This window comes from Schistocerca cancellata, chromosome 8, assembly GCF_023864275.1.
Source record: "Schistocerca cancellata isolate TAMUIC-IGC-003103 chromosome 8, iqSchCanc2.1, whole genome shotgun sequence".
NCBI lineage: Eukaryota > Metazoa > Arthropoda > Insecta > Orthoptera > Acrididae > Schistocerca > Schistocerca cancellata.
The window spans coordinates 586977419-586998693 of record NC_064633.1 but is presented as its reverse complement, the minus strand read 5'-3'; positions in this window follow the sequence as shown (position 1 = coordinate 586998693).

Below are 21275 nucleotides of genomic sequence, written 5' to 3'. Positions count from 1 at the left end.
TTCCATTTCCAGGAGTGTAGATCTCGGGGCGAGGGTGCTGCTGTTGCTGAGAGGGTAGGCGTGGTTTTCAGGAGCTGCTCCCATAAAGGTAGGCGTGGTTTTCAGGAGCTGCTCCCATAAGTCATTGCGGATTGCAGCGAGCCCCCGCTAAGGTTGTCGACCTTAGCGTGGCGCCGCGATCTCTGGACGATACCACACTGACGTGTCGGTATATCGCATAACAGAATGTTCACGCAGTTTAAATAGGAATCCTTGCACGGAAGAAGACATTGGTCTCAAGTCATGCTGTTGGGTAAAATTAGAGGTCCACTATTCGCGGCATACTGTGGGATAGTTCCGCTATAATCAACGTATCTCCCCTACTGATCATGGAAATAAGATAAGAGAGACTCGGGCACAGACACAGGTACTTACACGATCACTTTTCCTCGCTGAATACGTCAATGGAATAGGACACAGCCGACCGCGAACAGCAGAAGATTGTGAAGAAGATTCCGACAGAGGGGTCGAAACGCCGATGGTGTGGAACAACTTGAACAGGAACATGATATGGCCTAAAAACCTGTTGTTGTTGTTGTGGTCTTCAGTCCTGAGACTGGTTTGATGCAGCTCTCCATGCTACTCTATCCTGTGCAAGCTTCTTCATCTCCCAGTACCTACTGCAACCTACGTCCTTCTGAATCTGCTTAGTGTATTCATCTCTTGGTCTCCTTCTACGATTTTTACCCTCCACGCTGCCCTCCAATGCTAAATTTGTGATCCCTTGATGCCTCAGAACATGTCCTACCAACCGATCCCTTCTTCTGGTCAAGTTGTGCCACAAACTTCTCTTCTCCCCAATCCTATTCAGTACTTCCTCATTAGTTATGTGATCTACCCATCTAATCTTCAGCACTCTTCTGTAGCACCACATTTCGAAAGCTTCTATTCTCTTCTTGTCCAAACTATTTACCGTCCATGTTTCACTTCCATACATGGCTACAATCCATACAAATACTTTCAGAAATGACTTCCTGACACTTAAATCTATACTCGATGTTAACAAATTTCTCTTCTTCAGAAACGCTTTCCTTGCCTTTGCCAGTCTACATTTTATATCCTCTCTACTTCGACCATCATCAGTTATTTTGCTCCCCAAATAGCAAAACTCCTTTACTACTTTAAGTGTCTCATTTCCTGATCTAATATCCTCAACATCACCCGACTTAATTCGACTACATTCCATTATCCTCGTTTTGCTTTTGTTGATGTTCATCTTATATCCTCCCTTCAAGACACCATCCATTCCGTTCAACTGCTCTTCCAGGTCCTTTGCTGACTCTGACAGAATTACAATGTCATCGACGAACCTCAAAGTTTTTATTTCTTCTCCATGGATTTTAATACCTACTCCGAATTTCTCTTTTGTTTCCTCCTAAAAATCTAGAAGATTGTAATCAGGGATGAACACAGAATCAGTCGCATGCAAAACTGTATTTTATTGGAGATCTAGCTAGGTTTCAGCTACAGTATAGCCATCATCACTGCGTATCGTAACAAGTCATGTAGACCCAGAAAGCTTTAATTTGAACAAGTTGATAAAACGACGTCAACCTGCGAGTGTGAGTTGAGCTATGGGCAGGTTGAAGTCGTTATTAACATGTGCATGTCCAGGCTTTCTGGGTCTACATAACTCGCCAATAAAAGCATTGTAGCTGTAATGTACACAGATCTGCAGTAAAACAGAGATTCATATGCGGCTGATTGCTGTATTCATCGCTGATCTTAACATTTTCTCACTCGCTGAGAGCAACAGTTCATAATCGAATGCAAACTGGTAAACCTAGAACGCTTTACCTTCCGTGACGTTCATCACGAAAGCCTGCAGAGGTACCTGTTTTGTTGTTGTTGTTATTTTGGTCTTCCGTCCGAAGACTCGTTTAATGCAGCTCTTCAAGCTGTCTCTTCACCCCTTCATAACTATCGCAATCTGCATCCACTTAAACATGCATACTGTTGTCAACTGGCGTGTCCCTCTACAACTCTTAACCCCTCACCCACACTCCTCTCCATTACCAAATAGATGATTCCTCGATGCCTCATCATGTGTCCTGCTAACTTACTCCTTCTTTTAGTCAACTTATGCAACAAATTTATATTCTCTTTAGTGTGATCTGGTACATCTTTGTTGCAACTCCCATCTATCCATTCAATCTTTAGCGCTTTTCAGTGGCACCACTTATCAAAATCTTTTATTCTCTCTGAACTCTTTATCTTCGTAGTTTCATGGGTACATAGCAGACGAGCCACTTAAATTTATATTCGACTCCAGCAAATTGTGCTTTGTCAGAAATGCTGTTCCTTCAGTTGCCAGTAAGCATTTTTTATCTTCTCTACTTCGAACATCATCAGTTAATTATCTCTCAGAATAACAAAACTCATCTACTACATTTAGTGGCGAGCAGCCGTGGCTTCTCACGGGTAGCACTAAATATCCATGGCCGGCCGACTTGTCTGGCGTGGCGGTGATAAAGTCTATAGTCAGTCCACCTATCAGAGAAAACCGTATCAAAATTCCGTCAACAATTCACGAGATTATACTTCGCAGATGTAGAGAAATATGCAGAGGGGGTCTTTAATGTAGTAATATTGAAATGTGTCAGCTGAATCCGCTTTATCATTATCGGTTTAATCTGTGTAGCACGCTGGCAGTGTCTAGTACTTTAACCATTTCATTCCGTCGCAGTTACACGTAGAAAGAGAGGAGCCGTTTAGTTTGGTTATTCACCTCTGCACAGCACGTTCCTTTCCTACTTAGCCTTGTAAATGTGTTTCAGTAAGTGGGTGCGTGAATGAGAGGTTTTGTCCAAGATTTCCTAGGGTTGAGCGATCGTACAGCTCAGACAAAAAAAAGTGGGATGCAAAACGGTTGGTGTGATGTATATGTACAGATAAATAAATGATTACAATTTCAGAAAAAATTTGATGATTTATTGAAGACAAAGAGCTTCACAAATTGAGGAAGTCAATAACGCGTTATGCAAGCAGTTGTTCGTCTTCGCATTGATTGGTAGAGTTGTTGGTTGTCCTCCTATGTAATATCGTGGCAAATTCTGAGCAAGTGGCACGTTAGGTCATCAGAAGCACGAGCTGATCTGAAGGCCCTTCCATAATGCCCCAAACGTTCTGAATTGGGGAGAGACCCGATCGCCTTGCTGGCCAATCTATAGTTTGGCGAGCAGGGAGACAAGCAGTAGAACTTATAGACGTGTGTGAGTGAGCATTATTTTGCTGAAATGTAAGCCGAGGATGGCGTGCACGATTTTGTACACAATGGTAAGGAGAGGTGGGCTACAGATTGGTGTTGCAACTGTTGTCATAGCAAAGCTGGACAGGAGCAGAAACGATTAGCGAATAAGTAACACAGCAAATAGAAGATTTGCTTCATTTGTATTTCTACAAACATGCGGCGAAATGTTCAAATGTGTGTGAATTCCTAAGGGACCAATCTTCTGAGATCATCAGTCCCTAGACTTACACACTACTTAAACTAACTTATGCTAAGAACAACACACACACACACACACACACACACACACACACACTCACTCGGGCATGCCCCCAGTGAGGACGTACGTGGCTAGTTCAAAATGGTTCAAATGGCTGTGACCGCTATGGGACTTAACATCTGAGGTCATCAGTCCCCTAGAACTTTGAACTACTTAAACCTAGCTAACCTAAGGACATCACACACACCCACGCCCGAGGCAGGATTCGAACCTGCGACCGTAGCAGTCAGGCGGTTCCGGACTGAAGCGCCTAGAACCGCTCGGCCACCAAGGTCGGCGCACCCAACCGGGGGGGGGGGGGCTGGAGGTCACTTGTAGTATCATTTGATGTCCCCCTTTGAGCTGACGAACTTGTCTTACCCACTATTTTTACCCGATGTATAGTTTATGAGATAATCTCATCCGAAACTTCAGTGCGTGTTAAGGGACCGCTAACGAAATAGTTTTGTCATAGAAATGATGTGTTGTTGAACGTGTATTTTCTCTGTTCTTGTAAGTGTATGAGGATGTGAAGAGAGATGCCAGTCCTTATTCTTGCTTCCTTAATTAATTCGCATTGTGATTAATGAATGTCGTTTTTTTTAATGCACCTGGTATTGCACTATCTCATTGCCAGTCAGACCCACATGACCCACTAAAGTGATGATATTTATGACGTCTATGTGTGTTCAAAATGGTTCTAATGGCTCTGAGCGCTATGGGACTTAACTTCTGAGGTCATCAGTCCCATTGAACTTAGAACTACTTAAACCTAACTAACCTAAGGACTTCACACACATCCATGCCCGAGGCGGGATCGAACCTGCGACCGTAGCAGTCACGTCGTTCCAGACGTAAGCGCCTAGAACCGCTCGGCCACCCCGGCCGGCTCTATGTGTGTACCTTGAGATAAAGAAGGAAATTCAGTATCTCAGTATATAATGGATCGTCCGTGGCGTCACCTTCGTTCTCCCCCCGCATGCACGTCCTGGTAGTCCGTTGCGTGTATAATTAGTAGTCGTCACTTGTGTTGTTGAGCCAGTTCAGCAGCATTAACTTAGTTAATGAGATGGGCAAGGAGAGCTATGCATGTGATATAGACAAACAAAAGCCTGGTCCACTATGACCTGAGGGAAAGGAGCACAGATAAAGAATCACCATCAAAAGAAACAGAAGAACCCCTTGAGGCGTAGCGCCGTATACCGATCCTGCCTTGGAGGCGGTTAAGTGGAAGATGTGTCTCAGAGCTGGATAGTGACAGATGGTGACACGAGACTGGACGCGAACGTAGTTTATGTATCAACCGATAGAGGACAGTATTGGATAGGGGGACTGTGATTTTAGTTTAGATTGTGCGCACTAGAGTGCATTAAAGTAATAGAATGTTTTTCATAAACTGTTCTAGTATTTTCATAAAGTGTTATTATGTCTTTTTGTGTATGTCAAATGTTATAAATGTGTTTTAGCAGTATGACTGTTGCGTGAGTGTGGTTTAATGTTAATATGAAGATAATTGTTCAACGAGTTTTGTAGTAGGGTTTAGTGTGGGAACATTTCGGAGAAGTATGGAATGTTGTTTTGCTATTGGCTGATGAGTAAACTGACCAATGGTAAAGCAATATTCTTCGCGCGCCTTTCTCTGCTGGTACAGAAGACTTGGAGTACTTTAGGGAGGAGTCGGAGCCTAGCCATGAAACATTTTGGACATGTGTAGTAGTAGTTCCGATGGAAATGATAAGTTGCCGGATACAGCAGTGTTTCATACATCAAAAGTGTGGTAAAGTGACGGCATAATTATTCCGATGAGTGTGTAGAAATTTCGGAATTTTTAAGTGAATTTTGTGATGAGAAAAGACAAATATTCCGCGTGGCGTATTGAGCAGGTCCTTGGCTAAAAACTGTGACTGCATTAAATACCGACAGACTTAATATTTGTGGAGCATTCTCTACCAAAAACAATCCGTATTTTTGTAGCTATTACGTTTTCGGGAAATGCAGCACCATGAACTTGCTAACGTGAGTGAAAGGGATTTTGAGTGACTGTGTTAAGACTAGCACGGGCTTGGCAGTGATACTTGTTCACCTAACTTTCAGAATATATTAATTGAGGACAAAAATTTCCAAACTTCCATTTGTGTGAAAACGTTCTCCCGGAACGTAGATTAGTGACTTAAATTGCAGCCTGGTTCACGTCGAAGTACAGTAGGTTTCACTCGGCTTTCCTACTGATGATCTGCTGAGACAATGTTCACAGGTAGGTGCAGGTTAGTCGTTAAGGGACGGAAAGAACCGCGCCGCCGCACCTTTTCAGTATGTGTAGATTTTTTAACGCAATTCGTACAGCATCCTCCGATTTAATTCGACTACATTCTATCACAATCTTTTTACTTTTTTTTATGTTTACCAGATACTTTCTTTTCAAAACACTGCTGATTCCGTTTACGTTACCTTCAAAGTCCTCTGCCTCTGACAGAATTTAATCGGCAAATTTCAAAGTTTCTATTTTTATGCTCCCTGAACTTTAATTACGTTTACAATATTTCTTCAAGGCATCATGTAGAGTTCTGCAACCGTTGCAGTTCCAGTGTCCACAGAATCCATAGTCTGTCGCACAAATTCCGTTCAGTGGTACATGTTCTCCTTGAAACTTCCTGGCAGATTAAAACTGTGTGCCGGACCGAGACTCGAACTTGGGACTTTAGCCTTTCGCGGGCTAGTGCCCAACCACCGAGCTACCCAAGCACGACTCGCGCCCCGTCCTCACAGCTTTGCTTCTGCCAGTATCTCGTCTCCTACCTTCCAAATTTTACAGAACCTCTCCTGCTCCGCTGCAGAGTGAAAAATCTCATTCTGGAAACATCCCCCAGGCTGTGGCTAAGCCATGTCTCGGCAGTATCCTTTCTTTCAGGAGTGCTAGTTCTGCAAGGTTCGCAGGAGAGCTTCTGTAAAGTTTGGAAGGTAGGAGACGAGGTACTGGCGGAAGTAAAGCTGTGAGGACGGCGCGCGAGTCGTGCTTGGGTAGCTCTGTGGCTGAGCACTTGCACGCGAAAGGTAAAGGTCCCGAGTTCGAGTCTCGGTCCGGCACACAGTTTTAATCTGCCAGGAAGTTTCATATCAGCGCACACTCCGCTGCAGAGTGAAAATCTCTTCCTGTTCTCCATGTTGTTGCAATTTTGAGTCGCACCAGTGTAGATGTGCAAGTCGGCACGGGAAAAGTCCAGAAGAGCAGTTGCCCTCATTAGCGCCGCATTACGAGTATCTGGCACAGCGCAGCAGCGGTGCTCCGGTGCAAAAAGTCGTCGGCTGTGTTTTTTGGTTTGGCGCCGCCCCTGCCGGTCACTTGGCCGGCTCCCAGGGCCCCTGTGGCTCTGCAGTGCGGCTGCCGACGCCGGCGTTGCGCGGTGCCAGCCAGCCAGGTAGCGGCCGGCCCCCCCCCCCCCCTGCCTCCCTGCCAGCAATCGGCCGACTTCTCGCCGGATTAGTCGCGCGCCCCGCGTGCTCATTATTGTAATTGGCGACGGCGCGAGTGCCGTTTCCAATTTCGCTTAAGGGGCGCTGGGACCGTAGCGCATGCGCGCTATTAATGACCTCACTTCACTCCACTTCCCTGAGGCTTTCGTACGTTTCCATCGCTCCTCGGAAACCCAGAACCGTTTTCAATCGACGTCCGGGCATAACATTACGCAGCATCCACTGATCAACTGTTTAGCCAGATGTTATTGTGTTACACGAGTCACGTTCGTGATATCTTACTATGATGATCAAAAAGTCTACCGATCTACCCTCTTACGGCTCTACCAAACGTTAATCCAGTCCCGTCTGGATTATAAAATGGAAATGTCGTGTTGCTAGGGCCTCCCGTCGGGTACACCGTTCGCCTGGTGCAGGTCTTTCGATTTGACGCCACTTCGGCGACCTGCGCGTCGATGGGGATGAAATGATGATGATTAGGACAACACAACACCCAGTCCCTGAGCGGAGAAAATTTCCGACCCAGCCGGGAATCGAACCCGGGCCCTTAGGATTGACAGTCTGTCACGCTGACCACTCAGCTACCGGGGCGGACGTTTGGATTATGGGAGCCTGGTTTACGGTTCAGCATCCCCATCTGCGTTGTGGGTGCTGGACCCAATCCTACACAGTGGCATCCGACTTGCCACTGGTGCTTTCCAGACCAGCCCTGTGGACAGCGTACTTGTGGAGGCAGGTGTCCCTCCACTGCGGTTACGGCGCCAATGTTTACTGGCCGCTTATGCTACGCATGTTTATAGCTTGCCCGGGCATCCTCATTATCGTCTCCTGTTCCCGCAGTCGGTCGTCCGTCTCCCAGAACGTCGGCCAAGGTTGGGTTGACCGATCGCGGTCCGCGTCAGAGAGCTTCTCTCCGGGCTTGGGGTTTTCCCTCTTCCACCTCCTTTCCGGGCCCCTCTGCGTACACCCCCTCGAATTGGCACTGGGCCCGAAGGACTCAGTCCCTCTGAAGGCCTTCCGCCGCCGCTTTCATTCCATCCTTGCCACGTGTCAGGGCTCTGGTGTTGTTTACACTGACGGTTCGATAGTCGCTGGTCGTGTCGGTTATGCTCTGACTCTAGGGGATCATTACGAACAATAGTCCTTGCCGGCTGGCTGCAGCGTTTTCACTGCTGAACTGGTCTCCATCTTTCGTGCCCTATAGCCGCTCCCGCTCAGGTGAGTCCTTCGTTATCTGTAGCGACTCCCTGAGCGGTTTACAAGCTATCGACCAGTGTTTCCCTCGCTCTCGTCTGGTGCTAGCTATCCAGGAGTCCCTCCATAGCCTTGCCCGTTGCGGCCTCTCTGTGGTCTTTGTGTGGACCCCATGCCATGTCGAGATACCAGGCAATGAACATGTAGACCGCTTGGCCAAACAGGCCACCAGTGAACCAACTCTGGACATTGGCCTCCCGGAGACAGATTTGCGAGCGATCTTACGCCGCAAAGTTTTCCAACTTTGGGACACTGAATGACGCAACCTGGCCACGCCAAACAAACTCCGTCCTATCAAGGAGACGACGACTGTGTGGCGGTCATCCGTGCGGGTCTCTCGCAAGGAGTCTGTTGTCCTCTGCCGGCTGCGCATTGGCCACTTACTGCGCCGTGAGGATCCGCCTCTGTGTCGCTGCGGATCCGTTTTGACGGTGGTCCACATTTTGTTGGAGTGTCCCTTTTTAGGTGTGCTGAGGCAGACGTTCACGCTGCCTAACACGCTCCCTCCCCTTTTAACAAATGACACTGCCATGGCAGGCTTAGTTTTGCGTTTTATTCGGGCAGGGTTATTTTATCACGTAATCTGAGTGTTGGTTAAGTCTTTTTTGTTTTGAGTCTGGCCTTTGGCCTACTATTTTAGACTGAGTTTTAGTGTGTTTCTCGGTGGTTGACTTTTCCTTTTTTGTCTCTATGGTCGGCCAACCACTGTCACACTCTGTGTGATTTTAATTCCTTCTGTCTGGTCTCTGTCTTAGTCTTTCTTGTCTTGTGTCGTCTGTCGTCCTTTCCATTCTTGTTTTTATTCTGTGTGGGTGTTTTTAAGTTTTGGAAAAAGGGACCGATGACCGTAGCAGTCTGATCCCTTTAATCCCACAAACCAACCAACCAATCAAAATGTCTCCGAAATTTTTTTTTGTTTCATCAACAATGCACAAAAATTCAGAGTAAGTATCTATGGTGCTCTTCAGTGAACGTACGTCTACAACGTGGCCATATTGAGGAGAGTTTAATTTAATTTACATAATCCTCCATCCACATCCAAATTACATTGAAGCCCCAACGAAACTGGTATAGGCATGGGTATTCAAATACAGAGATATGTAAACAGGCAGAACACGGCGTTGTGGTCGGCAACGCCTATATAAGACAACAAGTGCCTGGTGCAGTTGTTAGCTCGGTTACTGCTGCTACAGTGGCACGCTATCAAGACTTAAGTGAGTTTGTACGTAATGTTATAGTCGGCGCACGAGCGATGGGACACAGCATCTCCGTGGTAGCGGTGAAGTGGGGATTTTCCCGTACAACCATTTGAAGAATGTGTCGTGAATATCACGGGTCCCGTAAAACATCAAATCTCCCACATCACTGCAACTGGAGAAAGGTACTGCAAGAACGGGACCAACGACGATTGAAGAGAATCGTTCAACGTGACAGAAGTGCAACCCTTCATCGTCAACAAGTGTCATCGATATTTGCTTTCGGAGCCGAGGGCTCACTCGTTTACCCTTGATGACTGCACGACACAAAACTTTACGCCTCGCCTAGGCCCGTCAACACCGACATTGGACTGTTGATGACTGGAAAAATGTTACCTGGTCGGACGAGTCTCGTTTCAAATTCTATCGATGGGATGGACGAGTACGCGTATGGAGCCAACCTCATCAATCCATGGAGCCTGCATGTCAGCAGGGGATTGTTAGGGCCGGTGGAGGCTCCGTAAAGGTGTGGGGCGAGTGCAGCTGGAGTGATGTGGGACGCCTGATACGTCTACATACATCTCTGACAGATGACACGTAGGTAAACATCCTGTCTGTTCACCTGTATCCATTCATGTCCATTGTGCGTTGCGAGGGACTTGGGGCAATTCCAGCACGACAATGCGACACCCCACGCGTCCAGAATTGCTACAGAGTGGCTGCAGGAACACTCTTCAGGTTTAAGCGCTTCCGCTGGCCACCAAAGTTCCCAGATATGAACATTATTGAACGTATCTGGGACACCTTGCAAGGTGCTGTTCTTAAGAGATCACCACCCCGTCGTACTCTTGGGGATTTATGGACAGCCCTACATGATTCATGGTGTCAGTTCCGTCCAGCACTACGTCAGACATTAGTCGAGTCCATGCCACGTCGTGTTGCGGCTCTTCTGCGTGTTCGTGGACGCCCTATACGATATTATGCAGGTGTACCAGTGTCTTCGGCTCTTCAGTGTTTAGACCAGATAAAGGAAATACGTTTGTATATAACAAGTATGTCACAGTGGCACTTTCCATGCTCGGCTGTCTATGAATGTTTTGGATGGTTCAAATAGTTCAGATGGCTCTGAGCACTATGGGACTTAACATCTGAGGTCATCAATCCCCTAGAACTTAGAACTACTTATACCTAACTAACCTAAGGACATCACAAACACCCATGCTCGAGGCAGGATTCGAACCTGCGACCGTAGCAGTCGCGCGGTTCCGGACTGAAACGCCCAGAACCGCTCGGTAAACAGCGGCCCTCAATGTTTTGACGCTGCGATATTTACAGAGGGTGTTGAAAATGTTGTGTGACGATTGTTTCAGAAATGTTGCTGACCTCCTATGGATTTCGAGTTTTGGAGGAGATGAAACATTTGGTGTTCGAGACACCGACAGAAACTCGAGAAGAGCTGCCTGGCGCTTGGCTGAAGTCGCAGACATTACGAGGTGCATTCAAGTTCTAAGGCCTCCGTTTTTTTTCTCTGGACTGGAAAGAGATAGAAACACGCGCATTGTTTTAAAATGAGGTCGCGTTCATTGTCGATACGTCCCAGAGATGGCAGCACTGTACGGCAGATGGAATTTTACCGCCAGCGGCGAGAATGAGAACTGTTTTAAATACTTAAAATGGCGACGTTTCCTTACTTGAACAGCGTGCAATCATTCGTTTTCTGAATTTGCGTGGTTGAAATTCATCGAGAGTTGAAGGAGACATGTGGTGATGGAGTTATGGATGTGTCGAAAGTGCGTTCGTGGGTGTGACAGTTTAATGAAGGCAGAACATCGTGTGACAACAAACCGAAACAACCACAGGCTCGCACAAGCCGGTCTGACGACATGATCGAGAAAGTGGAGAGATTTGTTTTGGGGGATCGCCGAATTACTGTTGAACAGATCGCCTCCAGAGTTGGCATTTCTGTGGGTTCTGTGCACACAATCCTGCATGACGACCTGAAAATGCGAAAAGTGTCATCCAGGTGGGTGCCACGAATGCTGACGGACGACCACACGGCTGCCCGTGTGGCATGTTGCCAAGCAATGTTGACGCACAACGACAGCATGAATGGGACTTTCTTTTCGTCGGTTGTGACAGTGGATGAGAGGTGGATGCCATTTTTCAATCCAGAAACAAAGCGCCAGTCAGCTCAATGAAAGCACACAGATTCACCGCCACCAAAAAAATTTCGGGTAACCGCCAGTGCTGAAAAAATGATGGTGTCCATGTTCTGGGACAGCGAGGGCGTAATCCTTACCAATTGCGTTCCAAAGGGCACTACGGTAACAGGTGCATCCTACGAAAATGTTTTGAAGAACAAATTCTTTCCTGCACTGCAACAAAAACGTCCGGGAAGGGCTGCGCGTGTGCTGTTTCACCGAGACAACGCACCCGCACATCGGGCTAACGTTACGCAACAGTTTCTTCGTGATAACAACTTTGAAGTGATTCCTCATGCTCTGTACTCTCCTGACCTGGCTCCTAGCGACTTTTCGCTTTTTCCAACAATGAAAGACACTCTCCGTGGCCGCACATTCACCAGCCGTGCTGCTATTGCCTCAGCGATTTTCCAGTGGTCAAAACAGACTCCTAAAGAAGCCTTCGCCGCTGCCATGGAATCATGGCGTCAGCGTTGTGAAAAATGTGTACGTCTGCAGGGCGATTACGTCGAGAAGTAACGCCAGTTTCATCGATTTCGGGTGAGTAGTTAATTAGAAAAAAAATCGGAGGCCTTAGAACTTGAATGCACCTCGTATTAGCGACACGTGGTTGCTTCCAGCGTGTTACACAATCACCAGTAAACCTCGGATTCTTCAAATAATCAAACTCCCACGTATAAGAGAGCGCCAAATGTGTGATTAATTTACAAATCAAATAATGTGTTAATTATTTGCCTTTAAGGATGTAAGCGAGAAAAAGTTTAGGAGGGATTTGAAAGTATGGTCACAGTTTGTTGGCAGACGATAAGTACTCTCGCTCTCAAATACAGCATGAATGAACTCTGGGTATTCGCACGCCATCAGTTGTACTGCCTCAAGACAAATACGCAGTTTCTGGCTATAATTCCAGTCTTACTGTGTTAAGCTCTTAACATAATACTATACCTCTCAATGAGTAGATCATAAAAGCATTTTAATTTCTTAAATGCCCTCAATAACTAGGCCAAGTACTGAAAATCTAATTTTTGTTGCCCCTACACTGCAAATGGTACCGGGTTCCGGAATACCGTTTTAATAGTACAAATGATTAATTAGCATACAGATGGCAGTTCTGTATTGATGTAAAGGATTGATCGACATTTTCAGGATCGCCTCTGAAACAATATTCATCGCGCTGTAGTTTCAGCGCCGTCTCAGAACATCAATAACGCCAAAACTTAGAAGGAATCGGTGCACCAGCGACATTTTTGTCACATAAAAAGTGTTTCTCTCTAACTCCTCTAAAAACTATAAAAGTTTGCTTTGTTGTTTTTATTTATTTATTTATTTTTACATGCTATGCATTAAATGGTGTTGTAGGAGCCGCGAAGCAAAAGCGGTTTCCGATTACTTTTTAAACTTGTGCTTCCCTGTCAGGGTCTTTAATTTGTGAGTGAGCTGGTCGCATGCTTTTGTGGGCGTATCAATTTCTCCTGTCTGTTGCAGAACGACGTTACTTGTGAATAGTGGAGGTGTGCTACTTAGCGTTAGTTACAAACGCTATGATTTCTTTTGTAACGATCAGTGTTGCTTAACAACAAACTTTGTAAGTGTGGAAACTAATGGTGAAGTTTTTGATGATGTTCCTTGGTGGTTAAAGGGTTTCCTACAGGAGGCTCACTGGCAAAATGTGTTAGGCGTCCGTTAAAAGAGCCCAGAGAACTAAGGCAGTCACGTGACTCTACTGCTGACATAAATTAAAGCAGTGAAATGGTATATATATACAGGGTGTTACAAAAAGGTACGGCCAAACTTTCAGGAAACATTCCTCACACACAAAGAAAGAAAATATGTTATGTGGACATGTGTCCGGAAACGCTTACTTTCCATGTTAGAGCTCATTTTATTACTTCTATTCAAATCACATTAATCATGGAATGGAAACACACAGCAACAGAACGTACCAGCGTGATTTCAAACACTTTGTTACAGGAAATGTTCAAAATGTCCTCCGTTAGCGAGGATACATGCATCCACCCTCCGTCGCATGGAATCCCTGATGCGCTGATGCAGCCCTGGAGAATGGCGTATTGTATCACAGCCGTCCACAATACGAGCACGAAGAGTCTCTACATTTGGTGCCAAGGTTGCGTAGACAAGAGCTTTCAAATGCCCCCATAAATGAAAGCCATGAGGGTTGAGGGCAGGAGAGCGTGGAGGCCATGAATTGGTCCGCCTCTACCAATCCATCGGTCACCGAATCTGTTGTTGAGAAGCGTACGAACACTTCGACTGAAATGCGCAGGAGCTCCATCGTGCATGAACCACATGCTGTGTCGTACTTGTAAAGGCACATGTTCTAGCAGCACAGGTAGAGTATCCCGTATGAAATCATGATAACGTGCTCCATTGAGCGTAGGTGGCAGAACATGGGGCCCAATCAAGACATCACCAATACCTGCCCAAACGTTCACAGAAAATCTGTGTTGATGACGTGATTCCACAATTGCGTGCGTATTCTCGTCAGCCCACACATGTTGATTGTGAAAATTTACAATTTGATCACGTTGGAATGAAGCGTCATCCGTAAAAGGAACATTTGTACTGAAATGAGGATTGACACGTTGTTGGATGAACCATTCGCAGAAGTGTACCCGTGGAGGCCAATCAGGTGCTGATAGTGCCTGCACACACTGTACATGGTACGGAAACAACTGGTTCTCCCGTAGCACTCTCCATACAGTGACGTGGTCAACGTTACCTTGTGCAGGAGCAACTTCTCTGACGCTGACATTAGGGTTATCGTCAACTGCACGAAGAACTGCCTCGTCCATTGCAGGTGTCCTCGTCGTTCTAGGTCTTCCCCAGTTGCGAGTCATAGGCTGGAATGTTCCGTGCTCCCTAAGACGCCTATCAATTGCTTCGAGCGTCTTCCAGTCGGGACACCTTCGTTCCGGAAATCCGTCTCGATACGAACGTACCGCGCCACGGCTATTGCCCCGTGCTAATCCATACATCAAATGGGCATCTGCCAACTCCGCATTTGTAAACATTGCACTGACTGGAAAACCACGTTCGTGATGAACACTAACCTGTTGATGCTACGTACTGATATGCTTGATGCTAGTACTGTAGAGCAATGAGTCGCATGTCAACACAAGCACCGAAGTCAACATTACCTTACTTCAATGGGGCCAACTGGCGGTGAATCGAGGAAGTACAGTACATACTGACGAAACTAAAATGAGCTCTAACATGGAAATTAAGCGTGTCAACATAACATCTTTTCTTCATTTGTGTGTGAGGAATGTTTCCAGAAATTTTGGCCGTACCTTTTTGTAACACCCTGTATATTCATTATTATTATTACACATTTTTGCCTCCTGGTCAGTGGGCAACTTGAATGTTACATGATTATTCACTTCTTTCTCGTTTACTTCATCTTTTTCTCTTCTAAAAATCTCTTGATTCCCTGGCTGTATTCTAGTTTTCTTTCCTCTGTCTGCATTTTATCCGTTTTCTTCCTTTCTTTTACTTCAGAATTCGTGCTCATGATTTTGTTTATGAATTTGTCTCTTTCATCTACCGTTTCAATACTGATCCATGCTTGTTTTAAGTCTTTTCCTATTTCTTGAAATCAATTGTTTTTGTATTTGATTGGACTGTTTACTACATCAAAAATCCTCTTTGTGCCTGTGCTGTTGTTCATTCTATGTACGTGTTCACAGAATGTTAGTCTGCGTTTTCTGATCATGTGTGTCAGCCTGTCTGCGTGTTCATATAATTCTGCGCGGATCAGCAACTAGAACATTAATTTCCCCCTCTTCTTTGTCATTTGTTTCCTTCCGCTACGTTCTATAGGTGTTACTTTACCACCTTCACGTAACTGGCCGAAGAGGCTGATAAATAATTGCCGACATGGTTGACGTCAACATAACCCACAAACGAAACAAATTTTCAGCATTATTTATTTTTGCTGCGCTGAAGGCTTAATGTAATTTTTATCTGCTACAGACTGTCAGCGTATGGAAGGACGCAGACAATTTCACAGATTTTCGCTCTCAATTTGTCATGTAACCGTGTTTTATTTACTTTCACACTCGGATAAATGTCTTTCACACAGATATGTAGATGGAAATATTGCAGCACTTTCCCAACGTCACTATAGAGACGTCGAAACTCTATCTAAGGAGAACAATGTAGACGTTCGGACAATTTTTTCGTAGAAGGATTTGTCTATAAAACATGAATTACTTTGCAGATCAATCAGTTACATCTGCACTTGCACATGGGCGCTTTCAACTTAAATGGAAAACGGTCTCGAAAACAAATGTAGGATTGACAGTATTATCGAAATGTTGGGAGACTCACCTTGTGCCAGCTGGCGTGGCCGAGCGGTTCTAGGGGCTACAGTCTGGAACCACGCGGCCGCTCCGGTCGCAGGTTCCAATCCTGCCTCGGGCATGGATGTGTGTGATGTCCTTAGGTTAGTTAGGTTTAATTAGTTCTAAGTTCTAGGGGACTGATGACCTTAGAAGTTAAGTCCCATAGTGCTTAGAGCCATTTGAACCATTTTTGAACTCTCCTTGTAAATTCATTGAAGGCCACAATGAATTCCTCAAACCTCGCATTTTCTGTAATTCAAGTGGGTTTAGGGAATTGGAATCAGAATTTGTATCTTTCACGCCACCGTTTTTTTTTTTAAATGCATCCCCATCAAATCATAAATAAGTTGTTTCTTACGTTCTAATGTCTTACTGTGGGCAGCGTCCGGCGAAGTGCATTTAAAATGATAAGTCTGCAGTCCATTCCAGATATTCTAATTTTCGCTTCTACATTACATTTTTCTTCATAAACGAACTTCTTCTCCAGGACAACGCAAGGTCTCACACAATTCTGCCCAACCAAAAGGATATCACAAAACGTTTCTTCCTCATTCGCCCTGCAGTCCGGATCTCGCACCTTCCGACTTCCACTGTTTGGCTCACTGAAGGATGAACTCCGCGGAACGACTGGTAAGTTATTGATGAAACAAGGCGTTGGCTCCGATCAGCAGAATGATTCCACGCAGGCACACAGGCCGTTACAGTAAGGTGGCGTAAGGCCATCGCACTGAACGAAGGTTGTATTGAAAAATGGGGTTTTATAGCTAAAAGAGTGGGGAATAATATGCTGTATTGAAATTCTGAATAAAACCAACCTACTTTGCGAAAAAAAAGTGTGGCATTACATACTCAACACCTCTCCTACAGTAACAAAATTATTATACTAGTTATTGACAAATAAATAATAAGTGTCGTATGTCTCAGAGTTAGATGGATATATTTTCATCTGACGTCATTTCAGAAAGGGTTGTGTCTGTTTAAGTTTCCTGCTATCCTTTTCAGTTGCATACAAAAAAATTTGACCATGTTCACCATTTCTCAATTGCTTTCAGGCAAATTTTCTGGACTCTAATTACTTGGTGGTGAGTTTCTTCGCTCTAACATATAGTTTACACAATTCAACAGCATCTTACGTGTAACACGTCAATGTAAAAATTGTGTATCTGTCTCCATTTTCCGATGGGAAGTGAAATAATTTTTAAATTATAGAACTAAAAAGTCCCATTAATTAACCGAAAAGTAGCAGAAATTTTAAATTTTCATTCCTTATGGCTGTTATAGATAGCTCGTTTTTATGGAACAACACTACAGGTTTCTTTCTGATTTCACTAAAAGGACCTATCTGAGAAGTTGTCTGAAATTAAAATGAATTGTTTCTTCTTTTAATCTGGAGCACTGAGAGGAGACTCGGAAATTTATTTCTGTTGCTAATGATTGTCTGTGTACTACTTATTTTAAATGAAAAGACAATCCATTTCCACGATCGCTAGATTTAGATTGGTTTCCGGTCTTACGAAGAGCCCGAGGAAAGCCAACTATTGCTACTTGCTCAGGGAGGGAAGAGTAAAGGGCACCAAATGATATCTGACTTGTGTGGAAAATAACAAATTCAAATGTCAAGCCATGGCAAACCATTTCCGCAGACAACGGTCATTCCGTCCCTTCCAAAGTCACTGACATGCGGATACAGTGCCCTCTGCCGTCGACGAGACTGCATTCTCGTTCCTTTTCGTTCGGTAGCTTTCTGCCCATTAAGCTCAGCGTGAAACTACATCGACTTCGACATCAACATCAACATGTACATCCGTGCTCTGCAAGCCACTGTAAAGTGAACGCCAGAGGGTACTTTCCATGGTAAAGTTACTAGTGCTTTCCAAGGTCTGTGCCGTGTCTCTGCAGTGTTATTCACTGCTGCAAAACTATCGCTCTAGTATGCATCAATCATGTCATTATTTCTAGGTGATTCAGTTTTCAAAACCGTTTAATGACGTTAAATACATGCATTTAAATTATGAGTTTAATTTCTCAATTAGAATACATTATGCAGGAGTGTTATCCTGGATTTTAGGCGCCAATATGCCGTGTAGAGGTTTCTTGTCTGTTGATTTAGTTAGTGCCTCCCAGGGGTTGAAGTTTGTCAAAAGAAGTCTGAATAAGATTGCAGTCAGTAGCAACGACGATGGTATTGTTATAAACTGTAATGCAGGAAAAAATGGTTGACTATTTATTATGCATTTTGAACGTTTGGTAGAAAATAAAATCAACCTGATATCCAAAACTGTGTCGCTTTGGTTACAGTTTTGGAAACAACAAAAAGATCTCACAAGCTGCTAATATTCTCAGAAATACTTTAAAACTACGTTGAATACATGAAGTAGGGAGTAGGTATTAGCGTAAAAATATGTTTGCATCTTTTTCAAGCCTGAAAACAAATGTTATCCCAGTACAGACGTTAAATCGTCATCAAAATTTAATAAACGTAACGAACATTTTTGTTGAAGACGACGGAGCGACTCACGAAGTGAAACTGAAAATATACGAATTAAAGGAAGAACACTGAAAGAAGTCAACGAAAGAGGTGAAAACGTTTCACGTTTGTGCATATTTTCAAAAATGTTGCTGTATTTACTGCTCAAAATAACATGTCCCGTCCTGTTTTAGGAACATTAAATGAATCGGTAGCTTAGTATACTTTACCGTCTTCAGTTGTCTATTATAATGTGCTTGGAGCTGCAATGTTTCGAGACTTGGCTAAAATACACGCAATACGGTTTAATGCTTCAGCTCTCGTACCTAACGCAGAGCTCAGAGCGGATTAGTAGCCTACCCTTCCATCAAGCCGCAAATGGGTTCACGTATCTTGGCTTTCTAGCCCTCTGATTTTCCGCTAGTCTTGTGTGACAGACTTTTTTAGAGCGTTCACCTTTTTGCACAGCTGTTCTCAGGAGCATTACCAATGGATTATCTGATTTTCCCTGTGCTGGTGTCAGGACAAGTTATTCATAACTGGGGAATTAATTTATTACGAATTTCTGAGTATACTTGCGATATTCGTGCCTTGCAGACAATATTTTTTTATTGACTAATAAATATCATAATTTAACTCGGATTTTGTCAGCATTAAACCTAGCTGGTTTTCACCGCTCATTGAAGCTCCAACATCTACATATGGTGTGTCTTCGTCTAGTGGTCTATTCGATACAGGTCGTAAGCGCCCTATTCGTCTACAAGCGTGCGTGGTTAGCGGTTTCCATCTTCGCTGGTGTACCTCAGGGACTCTGCCAAAGGGCAGGCCGTACGGCCCTGCGATTCGGGACGAGCATTTCAGAAACGGCGGGGCTGCTCGGCTGCCTGCGTGCTGCTGCTGTACCGAGCATTTGCAGAACGTGGCCAGCCGGTGAGGCAGAGCGGTTCTAGGCGCTTCAGTCTGGAACCGCGCGACCGCTGCGGTCGCAGGTTCGAATCCTGCCTCGGGCATGGATGTGTGTGATGTCCTTAGGTTAGTTAGGTTTAAGTAGTTCTAAGTTCTAGGGGACTGCTGACCTCGGAAGTTGAGTCTCACAGTGCTCAGAGCCATTTGAACCATTTTGAACCAGAACGTGCTTGAAGGATGGTGGGGCCACGAGTAGGCAGCGAGGTGATCGACGTCCGCGCCTAATCACGGGACGTGCAGAGTGGAGCCTTGACAAGCCTGTAGAGCAGGCCGGAGAGGGCAGTGTTATGCTTTGACCACCTGGGCTTCCACCTGTGATTGTAATGGACGACGCCACGGCAGCTGTGGGTTACATGAACACTGTTAGTGACCACCAATCCGTTCACGCTCGAGTTCTTCCCCGAGAGCAATGGCGTCTTCCAGCAGGATAACTGTCCGTGTCGTGAGTCCAGAATCGGGCTTCAGTGGTTTGGGGCGCATGACAGAGAACTCAGTTTGATGTGTCGCCCACCAGAATCGCCCGAACGCACCTGGGACGTTCCGGGCGCCAGCTCCACGGACGCAGTCCGCCGGCGTGTGATTTGCGGGAACTGCGTGAGCTGTGCAGGGGCATCTGGGGCCGCACACCTCCGGGAAACCAGTCAAGCAGCTGCCTGGTTGACGCTGCTGTATTGCGTTGCAGAGGTGGACCAACAGGCCGTTACACAGGTGCCCGTAAGGGATTGTCTCCTCCTAGACACGAAGAGGAAAATGCAAGCACATGTATTATAAGCGCGTAATACAACCATTCAGTATTTTCCCTCCATCAAAATGGTTCAAATGGCTCTGAGCACTATGGGACTCAACTGCTGTGGTCATAAGTCCCCTAGAACATAGAACTACTTAAACCTAACTAACCTAAGGACAGCACACAACACGCAGCCACCACGAGGCAGAGAAAATCCCTGACCCCGCCGGGAATCGAACCCGGGAACCCGGGCGTGGGAAGCGAGAACGCTACCGCACGACCACGAGATGCGGGCTTTTCCCTCCATCAAAATTAAGTAAATCCTCCCATAATAGTGTCAAAGCACTTTACTTCTACAATGCACAACAGAATGAAAGAATCACTCTAGAAACGCCATAGTTCTCACCCGTTGCGACCCTCAAGTCTGGAATTTGGCTCTCAGGTGCCTACAACCCACCCCCCCACCCCTCTATAAAGAAGCGCGACGTCACCGTCTGGCTCGGCGTCGCTTCAGACAGCGAGGTGTCGACACGTTCCAAAAAAAGGCTGCAGTTCGTACGTTCATGTAACACTGAAAATAGGTTAACGACGCCACATTGGCACCAAATATCCCCCCAAGTTCTGCAAAACGACGCCATGGACGTTTCACAAGCTGGGGAGGTCGTCACACCCCCTCTTACGCACATTTCACACCTTCTCTTGACGGAGATCAGAAGCGCGGTGCCCAGCCTTGTGGGTGACTGCGGAAAACATTGCAGAGACTCCGCCGCTTGGACTCTGCACGAAAAGGCCGCAGGGGGCGGCATAAAGGGCGTCCACGAGAGCACCCATTTCCCTGGGGCGTCGATTCCCACCTCTTTCGCTGTCGAAAACGACATTTCGCAGTACAGCGAGCAACAGGAAGATTTTTTTCACAACCTCGGGCGTTTCAGTCCTTCTCCAAGGTCACTGTGGGGCTCGATCGCCATCGAACGTTATCGCACCAGTTTGGAGCGTAGCGCGACAGCAGTTTTCGCTCTCGCGTACAGGTCGGAAGCACTAGGAACTGTTGAAAACCATTTGACGAAAACTGGACTTGATCCGGAGCAGAAAATGGTGCTTA